The 27,926-nt window shown below is 39.7% G+C and overlaps 1 protein-coding gene across 4 annotated transcripts in view; it reads left to right on the top strand.

Moving 5' to 3' along the window:
- The window catches only part of ip6k1 (inositol hexakisphosphate kinase 1), a 101,310-nt gene that overhangs the window by 49,798 nt on the left and 23,586 nt on the right, over nt 1-27,926 (top strand). For all 4 annotated transcript variants that reach the window (XM_061940867.2, XM_061940873.2, XM_061940869.2 and 1 more), the window contains one exon: nt 4,092-4,208. The gene's annotated coding sequence lies outside the window, so the exon portion shown is untranslated. The remainder of the gene's footprint in view (nt 1-4,091; nt 4,209-27,926) is intronic.

Below are 27,926 nucleotides of genomic sequence, written 5' to 3'. Positions count from 1 at the left end.
AGCCGGGAGACATAGTCTTCCCAGCGTGTCCTGGGCAGAGGTGGGTAGAGTAGCCAGAAATTGTACTCAAGTAAGAGTACTGTTACTTTAGAGATTTATTACTCAAGTAAAAGTAAGGAGTAGTCACCCAAATATTTACTTGAGTAAAAGTAAAAAGTATGTTGTAAAAAAACTACTCAAGTACTGAGTAACTGATGAGTAACATATACACACATATATATATATACACACACACATATATACATATATATATATATACACACACACACATATATGTATATATATATATATATATATATATATATATATATATATATATATATATATATATATATATATACAGTATATAATTTATATTTATTTTTTTTGCCGTTTTTGTTTACATGTTAAAGGTGTTTTAATGAATATACATGCATGTTTAACACATATAGATTCCTTTCTTTCATGAAGACAAGAATATAAGTTGGTGTATTACCTGATTCTGATGACTTGCATTGATTGGAATCAGACAGTAGTGATGACAAACGTCCACGTTTTCAAATGGAGGAGAAAAAAAGTTCCTCCTTTCTGTCTAATACCACATGAAAGTGGTTGGTTTTTGGCATCTTATATGTCCAGCTTCCATATTCGTTTTTATACACTTTACAAGAAATACATTGGCGGCAAACTCCGTAGCTTGCTAGCTTTTTTGCGCTGGCTTTCGGAGACTCTTGTTTTGAAAGCGCAGGCGTGATGGAGCGGCACTTTTATTGTGAAGACAGGAACTGTGCAGTCAGTCTTTAGGATTTTGACGGCCGTTGAAATAAAAAATGGTCTTTTTTCCTTCACACTTTTGATTGATTGATTGGAACTTTTATTAGTAGTTTGCACAGTACCGTACATATTCCGTACAATTGACCACTAAATGGTAACACCCCAATAAGTTTTTCAACTTGTTTAAGTCAGGTCATGTGACCCCTGGCTCTGTTTGATTGGTCCAACGTCACCAGTGACTGCATCTGATTGGTGGAACGGAGTGAACGTCACCAGTGACTGTATTTGTTGAAACGCAGGCACTATGAAGGTCTCTCTGACAGACCAAAACAAACAAAGCGTGCATTAACAGATCGATAAAAATTAGTAGCGAGTAGCGAGCTGAATGTAGATAAAAGTAGCGGAGTAAAAGTAGCGGAGTAAAAGTAGCGTTTCTTCTCTATAAATATACTCAAGTAAAAGTAAAAGTATGTTGCATTAAAACTACTCTTAGAAGTACAATTTATCCCAAAAGTTACTCAAGTAGATGTAACGGAGTAAATGTAGCGCGTTACTACCCACCTCTGGTCCTGGGTCAATCGTTTTTGCAAATGTTATACATGTTTAGACTGTATAATGTTTGTAGACATCCTGTTGAAACAAAACCGTCATTTTGATCAATATCATGAAGGCATCACCGATCAACATGTAAATAATCCTTTAAGCGCACTGTACAGTGCAGTTTTGTTTTCGCGGGTCTATTGAAAATAAACGTATTATTTTATACAAATGGATATTCATGTTCAATACAATCACATTTAATATTAAATATCCCATATAATACAAAAATACAATACCTATTCATGTTAAATATAATGAAATATAATATTAAGTATAACATCCATCCATCCATCCATTTTCTACCGCTTATTCCCTTCGGGGTCGCGGGGGGCGCTGGAGCCTATCTCAGCTACAATCGGGCGGAAGGCGGGGTACACCCTGGACAAGTCGCCACCTCATCGCAGGGCCAACACAGATAGACAGACAACATTCACACTCACATTCACACACTAGGGCCAATTTAGTGTTGCCAATCAACCTATCCCCAGGTGCATGTCTTTGGAGGTGGGGGGAAGCCGGAGTACCCGGAGGGAACCCACGCAGTCACGGGGAGGACATGCAAACTCCACACAGAAAGATCCCGAGCCCGGGATTGAACTCACGACTACCCAGGACCTTCGTATTGTGAGGCAGACGCACTAACCCCTCTGCCACCGTGCTGCCTAAGTATAACATATAATATACAAATAAAATATAAATATATATCTTTATTGTCATTGCAAAAAATGTCACGATAAAAACAAGTTGCAGTACATTTATAATATTAAGACAAGAGTAAGCAAACATATACTATCTATACCAGGGGTGTCCAACCGTTTTTGTTTTTTTTTTAGAAAAAATGAAGATTGTGGGGCCATCAAATATAACCACCTTGAGATGTATAAATTATTATTTACTTATATTTAGAGCCCCACGCCCCCGATAAGCAGTAGCAAATGGATGGAAACTAATATTTAGGGGTGCTGAAAAAAAATCGTACACCCTGGACAAGTCGCCACCTCATCGCAGGGCCAACACAGATAGACAGACAACATTCACACTCACATCCACACACTAGGGCCAATTTAGTGTTGCCAATCAACTTATCCCCAGGTGCATGTCTTTGGAGGTGGGAGGAAGCCGCAGTACCCGGAGGGAACCCACGCAGTCACGGGGAGGACATGCAAACTCCACACAGAAAGATCCCGAGCCCGGGATTGAACCCAAGACGACTCAGGACCTTCGTCTTGTGAGGCAGATGCACTAATATATTTCATTTAATTTATTCTTACACAGTGGGGGGGGGGTCTAGTTAATTAAATGTAATTAACATGTTAATTACGTTTTTATTTTATATATATATATATATATATATATATATATATATATATATATATATATATATATATACATTTAAAAAAATGTTTTTTAATATATATATATCATTTTTATATTATATGTTATACTTAATATTATATTTCATTTAATTTATTCTGACACAGTTGGGGAGGGGGGGTCTAGTTAATTACATTTTAATTATATATATATATATGTATATATATATATATATATATATATACCTTTTTTATTTTTTATTTATTTAATTTTTTATTTTATTTTAATGTATACATTTAAATTGCTTTATTATGTTATACTTAATATATTTCATTTAATTTATTTTGACACAGTGGGGGGGGGGTCTAGTTAATTAAACGTAATTAACACGTTAATTACATTTTTATTTTATATATATATATATATATATACATACATTTAAAAAAATGTATTTTAAGATATATATATAATTTTTATATTATATATCGGATAAGCGGAAGAAGATGGATGGATGGATGGATGTTATACTTAATATTATATTTCATTTCATTTATTCTGACACAGTTGGGGAGGGGGGTCTAGTTAATTACATTTTATATATATATATATATATTATTTTTCTAATTTTAATATATACATTTACATTTTTATATTATGTTATACTTAATATATTTCTTTTAATTTATTCTGACAGTGGGGGGGTCTAGTTAATTAAATGTAATTAACACGTTAATTACATTTGAATTATATATATATATATATATATATATACATTTTAAATTTTTAATTTGAATATATACATTTTTAATATAAAATGTTATACTTAATATTATATTTCATTTAATTTATTCTGACACAGTTGGGTGGGGGGTCTAGTTAATTAAATGTAATTAACACGTTATTACATTTGTATTATATATATATATATATATATATATATATATACATTTAAAAAAATATTTTAATACATATATGATTTTTATATTATATGTTATACTTAATATTATATTTAATTTAATTTATCTGACACAGTTGGGGAGGGGGGGTCTAGTTAATTAAATGTAATTAACACATTCATCACATTTTAATTGAATTTAATTTGATACTTCAAAACCATAATAGTTAGACCAACATTTTTTTGTAGCACAAACGACTGCGACTGGTTGGGGGCTATGGATATTGAAACGTTAATAACTTAACATTAATTAATTTTAGAATAACTTCAAAAACCGTAAGGATTGGTACAAGTTTGGGGGACATTTGGACGAGGTCAACTTCGCACAGGTTATCGTTGTAATGTCACAAACGTCCTACAGGGGACACTGAAGCCTGGCGGACATGCAAATGAAGTATGCAGCCAAACAGTCAGTTAGCTTCACTGTAATGACGTTAGCCTCCTGGATGTTTTTTTGTTTTTTTACCAGCCCTATCGAGCTTGGATGTCCGAGAGACAACATCCCCACACCGCCCCGGACTCCGAAGCACCTCCGCCTTGACTCGGCCAGCGAATCCATTTAGTTGTCGGCCCGGCGGTCCCGCTGGTAAGTAGTTTGATATGGCAGCTGGTTAGTAGTTAGTTATGGCAGCTGGTTAGTAGTTAGTTATGGCAGCTGGTAAGTAGTTTGTTATGGCAGCTGGTTAGTAGTTTGATATGGCAGCTGGTTAGTAGTTAGTTATGGCAGCTGATAAGTAGTTTGTCATGGCAGCGCTACTGAACGTCAAACCGTTATGTTAGCTCGCCTGCTAGCTCGCTAGCGTTAGCACCGTGTCGAAATAACGTCACCGTTTAGCGCCAGTAATCGCCACGCAGGGACCGAGTTCAACCAAAACGACGTGGAAGGGGCGACCGTGGAGCAGCTTTTAACCCCCCCAGCTGCTTTGAAGTGAGCACAAGCCAGACGGGGTGCTAGCGCGTCGCTAGGCTAAGGTCAACATTGCCAGTGTGACAGCTAAACAAAACAAGCTAAACAACATTCTAAACAACATGTGTACCAACATGCTAACCAACATTCTAAACATGTTACCAACATGCTAAACAACATGCGTACCAACATGCTAACCAACATGCTAACCAACATTCTAAACATGTTACCAACATGCTAAACAACATGCGTACCAACATGCTAACCAACATTCTAAACAACATGGTAACCAATATGCTAACCAACATGCTAAGGTGCATTAAAACCAAAACAAACAGGCTAAAGAACAGCTTCTTCCCCAGGGCCATAACCATCCTGAACGGACTGCCCCATTGTCCCTCATAACTGCCTTCTCTTCGGTGCAATAACCCATTCCACCAACCACCCTGTTTTTTTGTTTTTTTTTCCATGTATATATTCATTTCACACCATATTCATTGCACTTCTACATTTTTTATATTTTTATATATTTGCACATTGTTTTTCTAGCATGCACACATTGCACTGTATGGAATGGCCTCAATCTCGTTACCTTGCGTAATGACAATAAAGCTGATTCTGATTCTGATTCTAAACAACATTTGTACCAACATGCTAAACAACATGCCAACCAACATGCTAAACATTAGTGATGGGTTGATGAGGCGTCATGAAGCGTTTCGACACATTGCAAAACTGTATTGATACTGTGTCGATACTGTGTCACTAAATACTGACATCTGCTGGACATAAAAAAATCCCTACAGGCAACCTATGGAACGACTCAACTGGCACTGATTTTATGACCTAGTACTAGAGATGCGCGGATAGGCAATTTATTTAATCCGCAACCGCGTCAGAAAGTCGTCAACCATCCGCCATCCACCCGATGTAACGTTTGATCAGAACTGCACCCGCCCGTCATCCGCCCGATCTAATATAGATGATGCAAGGCATTAGTGAGCCTGCCAACTACTCCGGTTTTCCCGTAATTCGTACGGTTTTCATCAACCTATTCCGGGTTTTTCATTAATTAAAAAAAAAAAAAAGGGTGAAAACTACGCGAATTGCACCTTGTGCAGACAAGATTTTTCGATCGGACACGGAGGAATTAGCGATGTAAAAGACCACGTTGGGACAAAAAAACACAAGTCTAATGCCGTTGCTAGTGATACAAGTGGAAAACTTTCAACGTTTTTCGTCGCCCAAACAGATTCTTTGGATGTGATAAATGCCGAAGTTTTATTTACGGAGGCAATAATTGAGCATGGACTTCCAATCGCACTGGCTGATCACATGGGACAGTTAATAATGTAATGCAACCTTTAAAAATCATTACGCGGTGATCGCGGTCCCAAAAATAAACTTTTCTTGCATGATAATGTCCAGAAAAATTCGCTTTATATTACTATAGAGTCCTTTTAACGAATGAGTTTGATGGTTTATCACAAACCTTAAATGAAAGAAGTCCTTTGTTCTCCTGCACCATGGCCTTGCGTCGTGTTTGGTGCGCAAGCTTTATAACCTCACTGAGGTTATAAAGCTTTTGCCTGTTAAAGAAAGGAGACTGATCCAATGCAGCACAGACTTTCGCGTGCCACGCTGTCACGACCCAGACGCACACCAGTGCGCAATCATATGGGAGCCGCGCTGAGCGCACCTCCAAGCGCGTCTCGCTGCCGGCGACGGCCTGGTATATGGGCCCGACGCTCCAGCGCCATCCATTTTCAGGGCTAGTTGATTCGGCAGGTGGGTTGTTACACACTCCTTAGCGGGTTCCGACTTCCATGGCCACCGTCCTGCTCTCTATATCAACCAGGGTGAGCCCCACCCCTTTCGTGAGCGCACTGCGCGCGGAGTGACCCCTGTTACGCGCCCCCGGCAACAGGGGTGGCGGGCAGGTAAGCTGCGCGGGCGGAGCGCGCGGAGTGACCCATGTTACGAGCCCCCGGCCACGGGGGTGGCGGGCAGGTAAGCTGCTTACCTGCTGCGCGTGACGCCGGCCGCGGCGAAGGCGGACGAGGCGGGGTGTCGGTGCGGTGGGCGCGGTAGTGACCCTGGACGTGCGTCGGGCCCTTCTCGCGGATCGCCTCAGCTACGGCTCCCGGTGGGGCCCTCTCGGGGGAAGGGGCCTCGGTCCCGGACCGCGGCGAGGCGTCCCTTCTCCGCTCGTAAAAGTGTCCATCTCTTTTCTTTTTTTTTCTTCTGTTGTGGCATATGCAGCAGGTGCCTGCTCGTTTTTCGTATGTGGGTAACAACATTTAACTATGTATATATATTTCCGAATTGGTTTAACTGCCACCCGCAAAAAAAAAAAAAAAAAATATATATATCTAATTAATCCACCCGACCCGACCCGCGCGCGGATAAAATCTTATTTTTTTTAATTTCATCCGCCCGATCCGCAGATAATCCGCGGACTCCGCGGTTGTGTCCGCAAACCGCGCATCTCTACCTAGTACAGTGATACTCAACCTTTTTTCAGTGATGTACCCCCTGTGAAAATGTTTTGAATTCAAGTACCCCCTAATCAGACCAAAGCATTTTTGGTTGAAAAAAAGAGATAATGAAGTAAAATACAGCACTATGTCATCAGTTTTTGATTTATTAAATTGTATAACAGTGCAAAATATTGCTCATTTGTAGTGGTCTTTCTTGAACTATTTGGAAAAAAAGATAGGTTTTTATTTATATTTATAAAGGATTTTTGAATTGTTACTATTTTTAGAATATTAAAAAAAAATCTCACGTGCCCCTTGGCATACCTTCAAGTACCCCCAGGGGTACGCGTACCCCCATTTGAGAACCACTGACCTAGTATATACAATAATATAAACCAAGTCATTGTATTTCATTTAGGATTATTTCATATCTTCATTTAAATAAAAATATATTTTTATCTTTTTTAGATACAGTCAATAAATAATGCGAACATGTATCATAACATGGAAATCTAAGAGAACGTGTTGTGAATGAGGATGCTTGTGGACTGGGAATTTATTAAATTTTTTATTTTTTTACACATTTTTATTTAAAAAAAAAAAAAAGTTTTTCCAACGTATTATATTTTAGACGATTTCTCTGCTTAGTTATTCTTTCTCCGGCTGTAGAAAAGACCCGCTCACAGGGCACAGAGGAGGCGTCAGTGCGACACAGTTCACGTATCGGTCACGTGACCGAAACAGCCCATGATCGGTCACGTGACTTTCTAAAAGCGGTACGCGCACCGACACAGGGTTTTGCTCTATGAGCTCAACGCATGCGCCGATGCATCGGTGTTGCCGGACTCATCACTACTAAACATGTGTACCAACATGCTAAACCACATGCTAAACAACATGCTAACCAACATTCTAAACAACATGTGTACTAGAGATGCGCGGTTTGCGGACACAACCGCGGAGTCCGCAGATCGGGCGGTTGAAAAAAAAAAAAAAAAAGATTTTATCCGCGGGTCGGGTCGGGCGGTTGAAATTAAAAAAAATTAGATTTTAAATAGATTCAGGCGGGTGGCAGTTAAACCAATTCGGAAATATATATACATAGTTAAATGTTGTTACCCACATACGAAAAACGAGCAGGCACCTGCAGCATATGCCACAACAGAAGAAGAAAAAAAAAAAGAGATGGGACACTTTTACGGAGCGGAGAAGGGACGCCTCGCCGGGGTCCGGGACCGAGGCCCCTTCCCCCGAGAGGGCCCCACCGGGAGCCGTAGCTGAGGTGATCCGCGAGAAGGGCCCGACGCACGTCCAGGGTCACCACCACGCCCACCGCACCGACACCCCGCCTCGTCCGCCTTCGCCGCGGCCGGCGTCACGCGCAGCAGGTAAGCAGCTTACCTGCCCGCCACCCCCGTGGCCGGGGGCTCGTAACAGGGGTCACTCCGCGCGCTCCGCCCGCGCAGCTTACCTGCCCGCCACCCCCGTTGCCGGGAGCGCGTAACAGGGGTCACTCCGCGGTGGACGGTGGCCATGGAAGTCGGAACCCGCTAAGGAGTGTGTAACAACCCACCTGCCGATTCAACTAGCCCTGAAAATGGATGGCGCTGGAGCGTCGGGCCCATACCCGGCCGTCGCCGGCAGCGAGAGCCGCGAGGGCTAGGCCGCGACGAGTAGGATGGCCGCCGCGGTGCGCGCTGAAGCCTCGGGCGCAAGCCCGGGTGGAGCCGCCGCGGGTGCGAGGGACATCGCACCTCCACGCGCTTGGAGGTGCGCTCAGTGCGGCTCCCAACAGGCGGGTGCAGTTCTGATTAAATGTTAGATCGGGTGGATGGCGGATGGTTGACAACTTTTGTGATGCGGTTGCGGATGAAATAATTGCCTATCCGCGCATCTCTAATGTGTACCAACATGCTAATCAAAATGCTAAACAACATCCTAACCAACATGCTAATCAAAATGCTAAACAACATGCTAACCAACATTCACACGGCGCTCAAAAATCTGTCAAAATATTTGAGATCTGCATAAGTCCTGAAAATTTGCGCACATCCGCCACTGTAGTCCGTGCCGATTGCGTAGTTGATAACTTATTTTTCACTAACATCTTGTTATGGGATATTCACCCTCCCCTGTTGCCATTTCTAATATAAAGTAGCGTAAAGTTTTAACTTACATCTCGCTATGGAAGCGCTAAAAACTACCGGTGTAGTGAGTTTACATTATTCACCCAAGGAACTTTGGTTATTAGAGAGTTCCGGTCGGATGGTTTTTCACGGGACACATTTCGGGCGTTGCTGTTGCACTAGTGAGCCACGTATGAGGAGATGCTGCCTCGTTATTGATTGAAGTAAAGTCTGAATGTCATTAAAACAGTTAGCTCCATCTTTGGACACTTCTTCCACTCCCGTCCTTGCACGCTACACCGCTACAACAAAAAAAGGTGAAATAACTGAAAACATGTTTTATATTCTAGTTTATTCAAAATAGCCACCCTTTGCTCTGATTACTGTTTTGCACACTCTTGGCATTCTCTCCATGAGCTTCAAACAAGGGAAAGCCATTTCAGGTGACTACCTCTTGAAGCTCATGGAGAGAATGCCAAGAGTGTGCAAAGCAGTAATCAGAGGAAAGGTTGGCCATTTTGAAGAAACTGGCATATAAAACATGTTTTCAGTTATTTCACCTTTTTTTGTTAAGTACATAACTCCACATGTGTTCATTCATAGTTTTGATGTGACAATCTACAATGTAAATAGTCATGAAAATAAAGAAAACATTTTGAATGAGAAGGTGTGTCCAAACTTTTGGCCTGTACTGTACCATACCATACAAGGCCATACCAATACAAGAGCTATATCACGAAGATAATTAGTTTTGGTTTTGATGGACTCAAGTCTACGTTATGTTAATTATTGTGGTTTATTGGTTTGGAACAGTACTGGACTGGTATTAATGTTTTGGTTAGCCACACAGACAGGGAAGATAATAAACATATTTTGAAATGGGTCTCTGACAGTGTTAGTACGTCTGAACATGATTATCTTTGTAAAGGCTGTTTCCCCCCGGAGATTGTACGCAGTAATCTTAGCAAATAAACAGATTGCAATTCAGATGCGGGCGCTGCTTTTCTATTTTCACAGCTGTTGGCGGGAGCGAGTGGTGGTACGCCGTGTCGCCAGGTTAAATATCTTTGGAATTTGTATGAGTCTGTCCTCAATAGAGCATCTCGGGGCTCCCAACAAAACTTGTATTCAGTGTTTTCTCTTGAGCTTTCCTGGCATTTGTCAGCAAATTCTCTTCCAGCTGACGTCAGTCTTGAGGAAGTGATGGTCGGCTTCCACGAAACGATGAATCATCACATTTTGCATAAATGTTATTAGGCTTTCAAGTACAAACCCCGTTTCCATATGAGTTGGGAAATTGTGTTAGATGTAAATATAAACGGAATACAATGATTTGCAAATCCTTTTCAACCCATATTCAGTTGAATGCACTACAAAGACAAGATATTTGATGTTCAAACTCATAAACTTTTTTTTTTTTGCAAATAATAATTAACTTAGAATTTCATGCCTGCAACACGTGCCAAAGTAGTTGGGAAAGGGCATATTCACCACTGTGTTACATGGCCTTTCCTTTTAACAACACTCAGTAAACGTTTGGAAACTGAGGAGACACATTTTTTAAGCTTCTCAGGTGGAATTCTTTCCCATTCTTGCTTGATGTACAGTTTAAGTTGTTCAACAGTCCGGGGGTCTCCGTTGTGCTATTTTAGGCTTCATAATGCACCACCCATTTTCAATGGGAGACAGGTCTGGACTACAGGCAGGGCAGTCTAGTACCCGCACTCTTTTACTATGAAGCCACGTTGATGTAACACGTGGTTTGGCATTGTCTTGCTGAAATATGCAGGGGCGTCCATGGTAACGTTGCTTGGATGGCAACATATGTTGCCCCAAAACCTGTATGTACCTTTCAGCATTAATGGCGCCTTCACAGATGTGTACCGGTAAGTTACCCATGTCTTGGGCACTAATACACCCCCATACCATCACAGATGCTGGCTTTTCAAATTTGCGCCTATAACAATCCGGATGGTTCTTTTCCTCTTTGGTCCGCAGGACACGACGTCCACAGTTTCCAAAAATAATTTGAAATTTGGACTCGTCAGACCACAAACACTTTTCTACTTTGATCAGTCCATCTTAGATGAGCTCAGGCCCAGCGAAGCCGACGGCGTTTCTGGGTGTTGTTGATAAACGGTTTTCGCCTCGCATAGGAGAGTTTTAACTTGCACTTACAGATGTAGCGACCAACTGTAGTTACTTACAGTCGGTTTCTGAATTGTTCCTGAGCCCATGTGGTGATATCCTTTACTCACTGATGTCGCTTGTTGATGCAGTACAACCTGAGGGATCGAAGGTCACGGGCTTAGCTGCTTACGTGCAGTGATGTCTCCAGATTCTCTGAACCCTTTGATGATATTACGGAGCGTAGATGGTGAAATCCCTAAATTCCTTGCAATAGCTGGTTGAGAAAGGTTTTTCTTAAACTGTTCAACAATTTGCTCACGCATTTGTTGACAAAGTGGTGACCCTCGCCCCATTTTTGTTTGTGAATGACTGACCATTTCATGGAATCTACTTTTATACCCAATCATGGCACCCACCTGTTCCCAATTTGCCTGTTCACCAGTGGGATGTTCCAAATAAGTGTTTGATGAGCATTCCTCAACTGTATCAGTATTTATTGCCACCTTTCCCAACTTCTTTGTCATATGTTGCTGGCATCAAATTCTAAAGTTAATTATCATTTGCAAAAAAAAAAAAGTTTATCAGTTTGAACATCAAATATGTTGTCTTTGTAGCATATTCAACTGAATATGGGTTGAAAAGGATTTGCAAATCATTGTATTCCGTTTATATTTACATCTAACACATTTTCCCAACTCATATGGAAACGGGGTTTGTAGTTTACTCTCAGAGGCAATAACTTTAGAGGCAAACTTGCTGTCACACTACTAGGGATGGGTACCTTTTCACATTTGAACCGACACGGTACTAATTCCCGGGAACCTGGAAATCGGTACATGTACTCAACAGTACCAATTTTCGGTACTTTTGTTTGTGTTTTCGTGCATGTTAAGGGCCTCAAAAAGGCGTCGAAATGTGGAGAATAATAATAATAATTATAAACACAGCAGTTTAATAGGGCCCTTGCGGTACTCTGTTTGTCCCATGAGGGTTAAAATATTTAAAGAAAATAAGTTTTATAGAAAATTTTTAAGAAACATTACAAGGTGGATTATGATTACGAAACATAGCTTTATGAGTTCAAATATTTTTTATTAAAGGGGAACATTATCACCAGACCTATGTAAGCGTCAATATATACCTTGATGTTGCAGAAAAAAGACCTTTTTTTTTTTTAACCAATTTCCGAACTCTAAATGGGTGAATTTTGGCGAATTAAACGCCTTTCTAATATTCGCTCTCGGAGCGATGACGTCACAACGTGGCGTCACATCGGGAAGCAATCCGCCATTTTCTCAAACACCGAGTCAAATCAGTTCTGTTATTTTCCGTTTTTTTCGACTGTTTTCCGTACCTTGGAGACATCATGCCTCGTCGGTGTGTTGTCGGAGGGTGTAACAACACGAACAGGGACGGATTCAAGTTGCACCAGTGGCCCGAAGATGCGAAAGTGGCAAGAAATTGGACGTTTGTGCCGCACACTTTACCGACGAAAGCTATGCTACGACAGAGATGGCAAGAATGTGTGGATATCCTGCGACACTCAAAGCAGATGCATTTCCAACGATAAAGTCAAAGAAATCTGCCGCCAGACCCCCATTGAATCTGCCGGAGTGTGTGAGCAATTCAGGGACAAAGGACCTCGGTAGCACGGCAAGCAATGGCGGCAGTTTGTTCCCGCAGACGAGCGAGCTAAAACCCCCTGGATGTCTTGGCTCACACCGTCCCGAAGATGATCAAGAGAAGAATATCGACCCTAGCTTCCCTGGCCTGCTGACATGAGGGTATGTCTGCAGAATATATTAATTGATGAAAACTGGGCTGTCTGCACTCTCAAAGTGCATGTTGTTGCCAAATGTATTTCATATGCTGTAAACCTAGTTCATAGTTGTTAGTTTCCTTTAATGCCAAACAAACACATACCAATCGTTGGTTAGAAGGCGATCGCAGAATTCGTCCTCGCTTTCTCCCGTGTCGCTGGCTGTCGTGTCGTTTTCGTCGGTTTCGCTTGCATACGGTTCAAACCGATATGGCTCAATAGCTTCAGTTTCTTCTTCAATTTCGTTTTCGCTACCTGCCTCCACACTACAACCATCCGTTTCAATACATGTGTAATCTGTTGAATCGCTTAAGCCGCTGAAATCCGAGTCTGAATCCGAGCTAATGTCGCTATAGCTTGCTGTTCTTTCCGCCATGTTTGTTTGTGTTGGCTTCACTATGTGACGTCGCAGGAAAATGGACGGGTGGTTAGCTTTGAAGCTTTTTTTAGGGATATTGCGTGATGGGTAAAATTTTGAAAAAAACTTTGAAAAATATAATAAGCCACTGGGAACTTATTTTTAATGGTTTTAACAATTCTGAAATTGTGATAATGTTCCCCTTTAAATATTATTGTAAATTAAGTTGAGAAACAATTTCAATTGTTCATTTTTTTCCTTTCCTTTTATATTATATATTATATTATATTATATTGATTAAGGTAATTAATTGCTTCTCAATTATTTTCTATTACGCCCCCCTTGGGACAAGAAACATATTTGCACCCCCCACTCTCCACCGCCACTATAAATAGTACAATTTATTATAATTTGTTATAAGTACACTCCAGCAAAACATTGTATCCTTGTTAACATCAAAGAAAACAACAACAAAGAAAGAGAGTTTTAAACTTACCACAGAGAATAACTTTTATTAACTGCGTTTTTTCTTCTGTAAATATAGAATAAAGAAAATATTTTGAATGCATCAATTGGAGCGGGAAAAAAAATCCTTATTTTAAACTATAAACATTTATGACCAACTTGAACCATTTGATCCTAAAAAGTAAAATTAAATAACCTCAATACATAATAATTAGGGATGCCCGATAATGGCTTTTTTGCCGATATCCGATATTCCGATATTGTCCAACTCTTTAATTACTGATACCGATATCAACCGATATCGATATTAACCAATATATACAGTCGTGGAATTAACACATTATGCCTAATTTGGACAACCAGGTATGGTGAAGATAAGGTACTTTAAAAAAAAAATAAAAAAAGATAAATCAATTAAAAACATTTTCTTGAATAAAAAAGAAAGTAAAACAATATAAAAACAGTTACATAGAAACTAGTAATTAATGAAAATGAGTAAAATTAAGTGTTAAAGGTTAGTACTATTAGTGGACCAGCAGCACGCACAATCATGTGTGCTTACGGACTGTATCCCTTGCAGACTGTATTGATATATATTGATATATAATGTAGGAACCAGAATATTAATAACAGAAAGAAACAACCCTTTTGTGTGAACGAGGGAAGTTTTTTGGGTTGGCGCACTAATTGTAAGTGTATCTTGTGTTTTTTATGTTGATTTAATAAAAAAAAAACAACAACAAAAAAACCGATACCGATCATTTCCGATGTTACATTTTAACGCATTTATCGGCCGATAATATCGGCAGGCCGATAGTATCGGACATCTCTAATAATAATAAATTCAAATTGATCAGCAATATTAACTCGGGAGCACAATATATAGAACCCTACCTACCAATCAAAAATGAATAAAACCATTTTTCTTTCTGATTTTTAGGGGATGGGTACCTTTTGACATTTGAACCGATACGGTACTAATTCCCGGGAACCTGGAAATGGGGACATGTACTCAACGGTACCAATTTTCTGTACTTTTGTGTGTGTTATAGGGCTGGTCAATATGGAGAGCAAACCTAATTGCAATTTGTCTCTCCAAAATTGTGATTTGATTTGCGATTTTTATATTTTATACATTAAAATAGATAAAAATGCATAAAGCCGTAAACATATCAATAGAAGGAAGACATGTTACTTTTAGACTGTCAATCGACATCTTCTTGTCTTAGGTTTATTTCAGTTAATTTCCTATGCATGTTCCAAATAAATCTTGAATCTTGAAATAAACTGAAACTGAACTGATTATAATTTTTATAATGTACTCATAATATATAATGATAATGCAAGTAACAATTTCAAAGGATATACACTTTTATTTCTCATGGCTGTAGAAGTGTTTACTATTGTACTGTAATTGAAGGTAAATAACTTTATAAAATAAAATAAAAATTACTCTCATTTCTATAAGCAAAAAAACCAAACTTAAATATAGAAAAGTGCAATTTTTTTTCCGGTTGAAAAACGAGGTCAGGCATTGTCTTTTTGTTTGTTGCCATGTTCTACTCTTTGGTTGTCCTACTCAGCGGACCTTGAGCCACATCTGTCGCGTTTTCTTCAGATCGATCATTCTGTGCCATGACAGCTTAGCTTGTAGGTTCAACTACACAATTTAATACTTTACTTGTTCAAACAGTAATGTGTTTATGTAAGTTTAGATTGAGGTATGTCGTTTCTTAATGGGGAAAGACGTTAATGTCTCTTGTTTTAATGTTAGCATTTAAGCTGCCGAGCTAGCGGCAGTCAGTTCGTAGTCTATCACAGTGCAGTTATCAATCACGGTTTTTCGATCCATTTAATTTTAAACGGAAACCGCCGGGTGTTTTTCTGCGATTATCATCGTTACCGTTTATCGCTACATTCTTAGTTAGAGTCGGCCATGAATTGATTAACGTGGACCCCGACTTAAACAAGTTGAAAAACGTATTCGGGTGTTACCATTTAGTGGTCAATTGTACGGAATATGTACTGTACTATGCAATCTACTAATAAAAGTTTCAATCAATCAATCAATGCAACTGGACACGTGCAACCCAGGTACCGTAATATGGCACTGATAGATTTTACGTGAATCGGTGCCCGGTAGAACCGGCGGGATTCGCTCGGTGCCAAAAAAGTACTGAATTCGATGCCAATCCCTACACACTACTTTATCACTATGTGCAAGGTACACTTAGTCAGGGTTCTGCATCTTTAAAATGACAGAATCTTTATTTAGAACTTGTTTTTTTTCCTACAATTGTAGCTGAAATTCAAATCATTCAGTGTACAAAAACCAAAATGTTATATTTTGTCAGTGTTTATTTAACAGTTTGTATTTGAGGTCTTTTTCAGACCTGGACTCTGTAACGTTGCTGGCTTCAGGTCTGAAAGACAAGATGTCCTCCAGACTCTGACGACGTTAGTGTTCCCCAGACATGACAGGACATTATCCAGGGGTAATATTTGGCAGCGGCAAGGAGGAAATGGCAATCATAGCGGGAAAGGAAGGCCTATCATTAATGGTTCTTGCTTATTAGAAAATCTGCAGACACTTTTCAAATGAATGTCTTAAAGGTGTTCCTCGTTTTTGTATGCTTTCCTAAAAGGAGTGTAAAAAAGTAACGGCATGAGAACAAGTTGTAATCTCTTATGTCCGTCCCACATCGTAAATGTAATACTATTGTACATACCGGTACTGTATTACTACTAGTGCTAAGAGTGTCCCTATACAACTTTTTCACTTCCAATACAATACCGATATTGGGGCCTTGAGGGATGGCCGATATCAGCAGAATCTTCGTTTTATTATTTTCTAGAGTGAAATGTTTGAAAAAGTTTGATCGAGTGAAATTAATCAAACAGAGAACAATAATACATATGAAAAATGCTAACCTTAAGGCATGATAGTTTAATTATTTTGTTGAGAGAAAATGGTTCAACAAGTGAAATTACTCAGAAAACACTAAACTTATGACAGATTTATGCTTTTGAAGTTGAGCGTTATATGGTGTTTGGCGACACCTAGTGGTCGTAATAATTCATTATCCTAAGATCATGACACGTTTGTTACTCTGTATGAGGTAAGTAATACAGGTAAAAGCCAGTAAATTAGAATATTTTGAAAAACTTGATTTATTTCAGTAATTGCATTCAAAAGGTGTAACTTGTACATTATATTTATTCATTGCACACAGACTGATGCATTCAAATGTTTATTTCATTTAATTTTGATGATTTGAAGTGGCAACAAATGAAAATCCATAATTCCGTGTGTCACAAAATTAGAATATTACTTAAGGCTAATACAAAAAAGGGATTTTTAGAAATGTTGGCCAACTGAAAAGTATGAAAATGAAAAATATGAGCATGTACAATACTCAATACTTGGTTGGAGCTCCTTTTGCCTCAATTACTGCGTTAATGCGGCGTGGCATGGAGTCTATGAGTTTCTGGCACTGCTCAGGTGTTATGAGAGCCCAGGTTACTCTGATAGTGGCCTTCAACTCTTCTGCGTTTTTGGGTCTGGCATTCTGCATCTTCCTTTTCACAATACCCCACAGATTTTCTATGGGGCTAAGGTCAGGGGAGTTGGCGGGCCAATTTAGAACAGAAATACCATGGTCCGTAAACCAGGCACGGGTAGATTTTGCGCTGTGTGCAGGCGCCAAGTCCTGTTGGAACTTGAAATCTCCATCTCCATAGAGCAGGTCAGCAGCAGGAAGCATGAAGTGCTCTAAAACTTGCTGGTAGACGGCTGCGTTGACCCTGGATCTCAGGAAACAGAGTGGACCGACACCAGCAGATGACATGGCACCCCAAACCATCACTGATGGTGGAAACTTTACACTAGACTTCAGGCAATGTGGATCCTGTGCCTCTCCTGTCTTCCTCCAGACTCTGGGACCTCAATTTCCAAAGGAAATGCAAAATTTGCATGGTTGGGTAATGGTTTGGGGTGCCATGTCATCTGCTGGTGTCGGTCCACTCTGTTTCCTGAGATCCAGGGTCAACGCAGCCGTCTACCAGCAAGTTTTAGAGCACTTCATGCTTCCTGCTGCTGACCTGCTCTATGGAGATGGAGATTTCAAGTTCCAACAGGACTTGGCGCCTGCACACAGCGCAAAATCTACCCGTGCCTGGTTTACGGACCATGGTATTTCTGTTCTAAATTGGCCCGCCAACTCCCCTGACCTTAGCCCCATAGAAAATCTGTGGGGTATTGTGAAAAGGAAGATGCAGAATGCCAGACCCAAAAACGCAGAAGAGTTGAAGGCCACTATCAGAGCAACCTGGGCTCTCATAACACCTGAGCAGTGCCAGAAACTCATCGACTCCATGCCACGCCGCATTAACGCAGTAATTGAGGCAAAAGGAGCTCCAACCAAGTATTGAGTATTGTACATGCTCATATTTTTCATTTTCATACTTTTCAGTTGGCCAACATTTCTAAAAATCCCTTTTTTGTATTAGCCTTAAGTAATATTCTAATTTTGTGACACACGGAATTTTGGATTTTCATTTGTTGCCACTTCAAATCATCAAAATTAAATGAAATAAACATTTGAATGCATCAGTCTGTGTGCAATGAATAAATATAATGTACAAGTTACACCTTTTGAATGCAATTACTGAAATAAATCAAGTTTTTCAAAATATTCTAATTTACTGGCATTTACCTGTATGCAACTATGATTATTTGTTATTTATATTCACAAATGTGCTGTTTTAGACCGCAGTATTGTTCAAATAAGGGCATGTATTACTGGAGCTGGGCGACATGGCTAAAAATGGTGTCACTATATAAGTGTTTTATATCGGTTGATACTAGGGGTGTAACGGTAAACAAAAATTTTGGTTCGGTACCTACCTCGGTTTAGAGGTCACGGTTCGGTTCATTTTCGGTACAGTAAGAAAACAACAAAATATAAATGTTTTGGTTATTTACCAAATTTGTAAACAATGGCTTTATCCTTTTAACATTGGGAACACTATAATAATTCTGCCCACGTTAATCAACATTAAACTGTCTCAAGTTGTTGCTCAGATTAAATAAAATGACAAAACTTTTCTTCTACATATAAAAAGTGCAACATTAAACAGTTTCAAGTCAACTCATCATGCTTAATTTATTACAGCATTTGGGAAGCCTGTAGTTGATTTTTATTATGTAAATGTTATATTTTTATCAACATGTGATAGCAGAGACCCTGCCATTCAAGACTAGGCTGCTGTATTACTAATGATTAATGTAACTATAGCTGAAAAAATGGTACAATAGCAATAGGAGAGACTATTCATCCCTGAACACCATAGAGTTCATGTAGGCTTAATGATGCACTTACATTATAATATCAACTATCAGAGACAGAAACTCTTCATTTAACATAATGTCCTTTTTTGCTGTTTCAACACAGCTCAATCAACACAGAAAAAGGTAAAGTGAAATAACAGACAAACAGGGCTTTGCTGTCCGTAACACACACGCACACACACACACCGCAAAATGAGCTAGCGTTATGCTAAAAGCGAATTAGCCTTCACCTCGAGCCAGGACTGCGAGCGAGCTGAGCTGCCTTTTATATTTCTAGAAGGTCAACGGGCTCATAGTGATGTTACTAGTAGTTGACTGGGAGGTGTTTATTATCATGTGGGGAGAGTGCGCTGCCTGATGCTTACCTACTAAACGCTAAGCACTGACTCCATGCGCTCTGAATACGCACTGCTGATTGGCTGTTACCGCTCTGTTTGTAACCAATCAGATGGTTGTGTGGGTGGGACAATGCTGGGTGCTGTGTAGAGGACTGACCGAGACAGAGGCAGAAGGAAACTTGTTCGGTACACCTCCGAATCGAACCGAAACCCCCGTACCGAAACGGTTCAATACAAATACACGTACCGTTACACCCCTAGTCGATACTGATAATTATTTAACACATTTATGACAAAAATAAGGACCATTTAATATGTAACCTTCGTCTGATTATAATCCCCACATTTATCAATGCAGAAACAAAATGAAATTTCAACACAACCAGGGCAAAAATTCTAAAATCACATTGAACTCTTAATAACCTCTAAAAAGAAAGCTGCAAAAATAAGAAACACTTAAGAAATGCTTAATAAAGTGTAACAAAATAGTGCAAATGTGAAAATGAAAACATGTTTTATTTTCTGCAATTTTACTGCCAGCTGTGCAAAAGGGCGAGTACGGCTAAGGTGGTGAGGTATTACTGATTACGAGCACCTAGGTCTGACTACGGTCTGTTTAAAAAAAATTCAAATAACTACCATACTGTCGAGGTGACGTTTCTGCTTTTATCGACAATTTCTTCGCTCTCTGCAGCACTCGTTTCTGCTTTCTCTTCTCACGCCACTCAAAGAATCAACTGCCCGACAACAAGATGGCGCAACCAAAGTTGATAGTTGATACTGTTACCTAGGGGTGTAACGGTACGCAAAAATGTTGGTACGGCACGTACCTCGGTTTAGACTTCACGGTTCGGTTCATTTTCGGTACAGTAAGAAAACAACAAAATATACATTTTTGGGTTATTTATTTACCAAATTTGCAAAATCTTCCACCAAAAATATTTTTCTTAGTGGAATATTTGATGTGAAGTAATGGGATAGGTCAATAATTAATAATAACATTGATTTTGATTCAATATTATGTTTTGAGCAATGACAGTTTGAAAGAAAAAAAACAGCTTTGTTTTATTAGTCAACATTGCAACGTTTTCTAAATTACATTTAACCTTTAAGCTTTTTTATTTCACTTTTGTTATGTTTTTGTTTATTTTAATAGTATTTTTAGAATGTGCCGTGGGCCTTTAAAACATTAGCTGTGGGCCGCAAATGGCCTCCGGGGCACACTTTCGACACCCCTGCTATAGATAATAAAAAATTAAATGTGATAAATCTATGGATAAAAAGCAGAGCCTGGCGACGCATGCGCGTTTATCATAACTCTCTCTCTCTCTCTCTGTCTCTGCCCCTCCCTCACCAATGATGCTGCACGCACAATTTGTTTTGTTTTTAACCCCTTCTTAACCCTGAACGTACATTGAAAATACACGCAACCCTAACTCAAAATGCCGGACATTTGAGGCATTTAAGAAACTCCGCCCTGACAGCTCCACAAAAGAGGACATGTCCGGTGAAAAGAGGACGTATGGTCAGTCTATCCTAGCCCGTTAGCTGCTAGCATGCCGTGTGTTGTGCCTCGGTGTGCATTGTTTACACAACGTGCGTTACGCTACTTAATATGTCCGTGTGGAAACTCGTTCGGTACACCTCTGAACCGAACCGGAACCCCCGTACCAAAACGATTCAATACAAATACACGTGCCGTTACACCCCTACTGTTACATGATTGGCTGTCAGCATGTCACGCCCACTGATCAGCGGCCACTTCCTGCGTTGCTCATTTAGCGAGTGACTTTGTTCATGCAAGCAACCTTGCTTCGCCACTTCCTGTCTCTTATTTCTCCAACGATCGCGACATGTACTGATATGGTTATGTCGTCCAGCTCTACTTATTACATAGGTCTAGTTTGTGTGCTTAGCTGTTGTGTAGCTGCTAGCTCCTTGTAGCCTACAGCTTACCATGTTTACCTTTTGTAAATGACCTCACAGAAATTGAAGGAAAGATCAAAGTTGTGTGTTTATTGGAGGACATTTAGATGTTATCTGGAGTGCTTTTACCGGAGATTATATCAGAGATTTTTAATGAAAGCGATACGATCCAATACTTGTTTATTTGCTGATATCGGACCGATAGCCAATATGAAAATCAACTCGCGACACCCCTAATGACTAATTTATACTTGATTAAAAAAGGAAATGCACATTCCAAATCCTTACCACGCCGCAGTTTGAACGTGCATTCAGCCTGCATTGATTGTAGAGCATCTTCTTTGGACGGCATGCATGCAAGTTCTGGTTGCCAGGGTAACGCCTGCACGTCATCTGTGTAGTGGAGACCGAGAAGCCAATATGACAGACATACGCTGTCCTTATGGCTGTTTTGAATGACCTGAATTGTCTCAGCCAGAATGTTGTTGATTGGAGTATGTGTGTGCGTGTACATGTGTGTGTGTCAAGAGCTTTCTGTGTTAGCAGCTGTCTGTCTCGGGATGTGTGCAGCAGCTGTGTGTATTATTATTTCTTTTCTACACCCACAGTTGGAGTTTCTGGCCCACAGGGCTTCATGAGAACTAGACCATGCTGAAGCTCTGCTCTTCTCCGTATCCATTAGCCTGGTGGTTTAGTTTTCTGTGCATGATGACTCTTAGTTTGTTTTTTCAACCTTTCTTTGTGCCTACTCTTCGCCATCGCTTGGATCTCAGCAGCTATTTATCTCTCCACCATCATGTGTGTCAGCAAGCTCTGCCTTTTAGCCTCTATTTACTCTTTTTTTTTTTTTTGTCTAGCAATCATACACAAACAAACTGCTAAGTCAGGACTGTAGGAGCCTAAATGCTGTTTAAGTTCATTTACATTTTATGGAAGGTGCTTTTTGTTTATTCAGCCAAAATGGGACTGTTTACTTTATTTGCATGCTTAGAATAATTATTACATTTGTCTAAATAATTTGAAGACGTAACTGTTTAAATTGCATATATGGCGGAAGGATCTGTGTAGTAGGTTGGTTTTTGTACACAGTGCATTATGGGTAATGGCAGTCAGGTGCGGGGGAATTGAGCCACACAGTTTTTTGACCTCACTCTTACTTTTTCTAACTCTTTTTTACTGTAACAAACTCGCTTCATTTTGCCATTCATTTGTTTCCACGTCGTTATTGTTTTACGTAAACGATACAAAACGAAGAGGAGCGTCTGGAGTTTTGTTTGTTGTTGCCGCAGCAAGCGGGAGCAGGAGAAAGTAGAGGAGCGTCAAACTAAGGCTTCATTAGGAATCTACAAGGACTTTGTCATCAGGGCAGAGATGATGTTTTGACTGCTGTATATTGTTTGGACAACTATAAGTGAGTGAACAAAATCTAAATGAATTCACTAAAATATGAAATAATGATAATTTAATAGTACATATCACATTGTTAATTACCTAGTGGAATATTATCTGAAATATGCTCCTCTATTTATTTGGAAGGTCCCTGGTTACATCACTGAGGCTGCTTCTGAAGGTAGGGGGGTAATTTCAGCAGCCCCAGTTGGACACAATATGTGATTATTCAGAAATGCAAATGTAATGACACTCGTGATATCGCCGTGTCTCTGCTTTGTCTGCGTCGCGGTACTCGATGTTCTGGACACAAACACTGATACGAGATGACTCGCATTCTTGGAATTACTCCTTGATAATGTAATTAATTACAAGAGGAAGTAATTTTTAAAAAAATACTTAAAATATATAGCATATGCAGTTGAGCGACGTTTCATGAGAGCAGAGTGCTTGTGTAGGTGTGTCTTTAGAAGGGCGGTGCCTGTCGCCAAGGGACGTCAGTAAGAGCGTGCTCAGACCAGCTGTGTATGCTCACTTAGCAGCGGCAGTGATGGCAGCTTTGTTGAATCTTTTCACTAGATTGTGTTAGCGTTTGTTAATAAAGTAATGAAATGTGCTTCGATGTCTATTTTTACTTCTCGTTAACAAACAGGGTATGGTAGGATTGCAAGCTTGTCACTTCAATCATTTATTTGTTGTTTATTATTCCCTTGTAGTAGTAGTAGTAGTAGTGTGTGTACTTCACCTACATTTTGTTTGCTGTGTGATATTGCCTCTTCCAATTTGATATCAAGTTCGTTTTAGTTTGGTGCTAGCTGTTGCTTTCATTAGTAAAAAGTTATGTCCCGCATTAAATTTGCTGTGCTTCTGGCGCTGTCTTGCTGACATACAACCGCATCAGAAATAGCCTCCCACGTTACATCAAACGCATCAGTAATGGCGTAACATACGTAAAAGTAATTAATTAGATTACGTGTTACTAGTCAAAGTAAAGCGGTTGTTTTGTAACGCCGTACATAGGTGTAAGACTTTACACTATGCACCGTTGGAAGGTAAGCAAACCGCAAGCTAGAGCTCTTGAATAAAGGCGGGCGGATCAATACAAATATCAATTGATAGTGGTTAGATCAATATTTTTTACGGTCAAAAATCATTTGTCGTTTTTGTTTACAAACTCAGGAAATAAGTCCCTGGACACAGGAGGGCTTTAAGAGCAAAACCCAAAGGATTTAAATCCGAGCCAACAGTAGGAAATCATTTAAATATTTGATTGACGTTGTTACATTGCCGTCATGTTTTTATCTGATTATAATTGTGATCAAAAATTGAATCATTCAATAATATGGAAAATCTGAAGTATCATCAGTATGACAAATACTCACCCCACATTTGTAGTATCGCCCAAAACTAATAAAAATAATGAAGTAATAAAATAATATAATTAAAATACCCAAACAACAAAGAATAATATAGTGTTAGTGATAGTGTTTACTCACTTGGCTCCTCTGTACTCAGCCGTGTGTGTGTGTGTGTGTGTGTGTGTGTGTGTGTGTGTGTGTGTGTGTGTGTGTGTGTGTGTGTGTGTGTGTGTGTGTGTGTGTGTGTGTGTGTGTGTGTGTGTGTGTGTGTGTGTGTGTGTGTGTGTGTGTGTGTGTGTGTGTGTGTGTGTGTGTGTGTGTGATGGGGGAACTGGGTCATCGGGGTATTGTTTTTAGGTCTGTCAAGCACTTTGTGTCGCATTTCTTTTATGTATGAAAAGCACTTTAAATTTTGATTGAGTTTGATTGAATAAATGTTCATTACATTTATTCAATAAATATACATTTATTACGTTTTAACAGTAGCGTAGATGGAACCATGTTACAGCAGAAAGTAACCAAGTATTAGCAATAATTAACAAGTAGAATAATAATAGTATTGATACAACCCGAAATATGGTATTGCAAATGATATCAACTAAATTAGGAGCATTTGTAACCCATTTTGAGGTGGTTCAATTATCACTTATATACTAAGTAATATATTGTGATATATATTGCAATATGGATTTTAGGCCATATCGCCCATCTCTAATTCAAATGCAGAAACCAGTTGTGACGTTCGAGGTCTAGAACCCTTGACTTCTGTCAAAGCCACAGTGCATCAACGTTAAATTTCTACTTTGTTATTACTATGTTGTTTTGTATTTAAAAACAAAGGAGGACAAAAAAGCTCTCCCATCACACTAAAGTTGAGAGGTAATAGTAAGAAGGTACAACATTTTCACTTATACCAATATTGGAAGCTTGAGTGTTGTCCGATATCAATAACAATTTTGCGCAAGTAAACACACTGCAGGTCTGCTTGTATCTGACATTTGTGGGAGGTTTTAAGATGCAAGTCGATATCATCGTATGCTTTTTTAAATTTTTTGCTGATATTGCACCAAAATCCGACACCCCTCGTAGTAACTACACAACATAATCTTGTTGATGCTAATGAAGGTCACGTCATACAGTGCTGTAGGTAGTCCTGGAAATGGTAAGCCGCGCCGTGTGGATTCTTGGCTCACCGAAGCGCTCGCATTACAGTCTGTCGGTCAGGAATAAGCACTTCATCAGCATTTTGTGATCACTCTGCTCCATCCCAGTCACGGCAGATGGCATCACTTATTTTGCACACGTGTTAAGCTAATTGGCTGCCTTCTTCGTCCATTCACCGTATCTGGCTGTGCACGGTAGGCCCATAATAGGGTCAAGGTCAACTTTATTGTCCGGTTAAGGAAATTTGTCTTGGGCATCGTGTTAGATTATTGCTTCATAAGGCATAAAACATAATTACACAAACATTATCTACAAAACAGGGCTAAGAACAGGAAACACAGTACTTTAAAATAACAACACAATTTAAAGCGGCACTTAGTCACTTTTCAACCTTCAAATATTTTCATAACTTTTGGGATGATGCATGGTTGAATGACACCTCTGTCATGCCCTGAAGGGTTCTGTATCGCTTTTACCGGCATTTAGCAATTTTGAACCCTGCCACACAAAAAACTACAAATGTGCGGACTTGCTTTACAGCATATGTCACTCCTCCTTTCCCCATTCAATAAAAACACGGAAGTCGATGCGAACGCCTATGTGTCGCCAGAAAACAAGAAGAAGGAAAAATAAGACCTACGTGCAATTACTGCTATCATGGCCGAAGCTCCAAAACAACCAAAGAAAGGAAAAGTTTTGTCTGAGGAGATTAAAAAAGACCATAAGGGAGCTTACTCGGATAAAAGGACAGTCAGGATCAACATTGCCCCGGCTTTCACTCGCTGGCGTGAGCGCAAAGACTGTCAATGCTGCCTTGGCTGTGTTCCTGCTGGACTAGTAAGTGACTTTCGAGGCTCAAATCGAAATGATAATGCTAATGCTATTTAACGGAAATTTGCGTGGTAGCAATAAATAGCGACCAGTGTGATCGTTTCATTACTACTTCCTTCGAAAAAAATCTCCCGCCGGTCTTCAGAGCTGCATCCGCGATTTAAGAACAAAGTTCTTAAGTGGAAGTGGGGCTTTAAAGTGTCAGGTGCTAAAGTGCTTGTGTTCAATGCACGTTGCTCTATTGTACTATTTTTTTCTTAATTATTTAACAGTTTGACAGAAGCTGGAACAAATGGTAATTTGAGACGGTTTGTTTATACGGAGTCTTCTTCCTGATGGGAGAAGTTTGTATCCTGAAGACAAGGGGATGAGTCTGAAGAGATTTGTGTTGCTTGTGTTGTAACAAATGATATACAGTACAGGCCAAAAGTTTGGACACACCTTCTCATTCAATGCCTTGTCTTTATTTTCATGACTATTTACATTGTAGATTGTCACTCGAAACTATGAATGAACACATGGAGTTACGTACTTAAAAAGGTGGAATAACTGAAAAGGTGTTTTTTATTTTCTAGTTTCTTCAAAATAGCCACCCTTTGCTCTGATTACTGTTTCGCACACTCTTGGCATTCTCTTGATGAGCTTCAAGAGGTAGTCACCTGAAATGATTTTCACTTCACGGGTGTCATAGTTTTGATGCCTTCAGTGACAATCTAAAATGTAAATAGTCATGAAAATAAAGAAAACGCATTGAATGAGAAGGCTGTGTCCAAACGTTTGGCCTGTACTGTATTTACTCATGTTTCATACCAATTATCTTCATTGCGGTTTTGTGCATGTTAGCCAATCTGGTCTTCAGTTGTTCGGTTAGGTTGCAAAAGCAGACTGTGATTCTATATCTGATTAGGCTCACGAGTATAGCTCTGTAGGAAATCAGCACGATCTGATTGCTCACACCTACTCAGTGGCCTTGTGGTTAGAGTGTCCGCCCTGAGATCGGTAGGTTTTGAGTCATACCAAAGATTATAAAAATTGGACCCATTACCTCCCTGCTTGGCACTCAGCATCAAGGCTTGGAATTGGGGGTTAAATCACCAAAAATGATTCCCAGGCGCAGCCACTGCTGCTGCCCACTGCTCCCCTCACCTCCCAGGGGTTGAGCAAGGGGATGGGTCAAAATGCAGAGAACAAATTTCACCACACCTCGTGTGTGTTTGACAATCATTGGTACTTTAACTTAACTTAACTTAACATACAGACTCATTTGTTTCGAAAATATAGTCTCAGTTGCAGTTTTTTGCACAAGTTATCAATATGCGATTTCCAGCTGAGCAGGTTATCAACATGAACCCTTACATATTCATATGTTGTCACCCGATTGATAGTCTGTTCTTTAATGACCACTGGCTCGTGTGTAGTCACTTGCCTTGGGTCAAAAATCATCTCTTGTGTTTTTTCCACATTTAAAATGAGATCGTTTCTGTCACACCACTTAATACAACTGTGGTATGTGAACTAGTTCATGTCGTTATACATAATTTAAAAATACAATTATCAGGATGTACTTTCCTGAAGTCATTAGTGTAAAGTGTAGAAAGGATAGCCTTGTAGAACTTCTGTATTACAGTGTTTGATGCCTGACCGTATCTTATTTCGTTCACTA

The sequence above is a fragment of the Nerophis lumbriciformis genome, linkage group LG03, assembly GCF_033978685.3.
Source record: "Nerophis lumbriciformis linkage group LG03, RoL_Nlum_v2.1, whole genome shotgun sequence".
Taxonomy (NCBI): Eukaryota; Metazoa; Chordata; class Actinopteri; order Syngnathiformes; family Syngnathidae; genus Nerophis; species Nerophis lumbriciformis.
The sequence above is the reverse complement of the archived record's forward strand: the minus strand, read 5'-3'. Positions and strand labels throughout refer to the sequence as shown.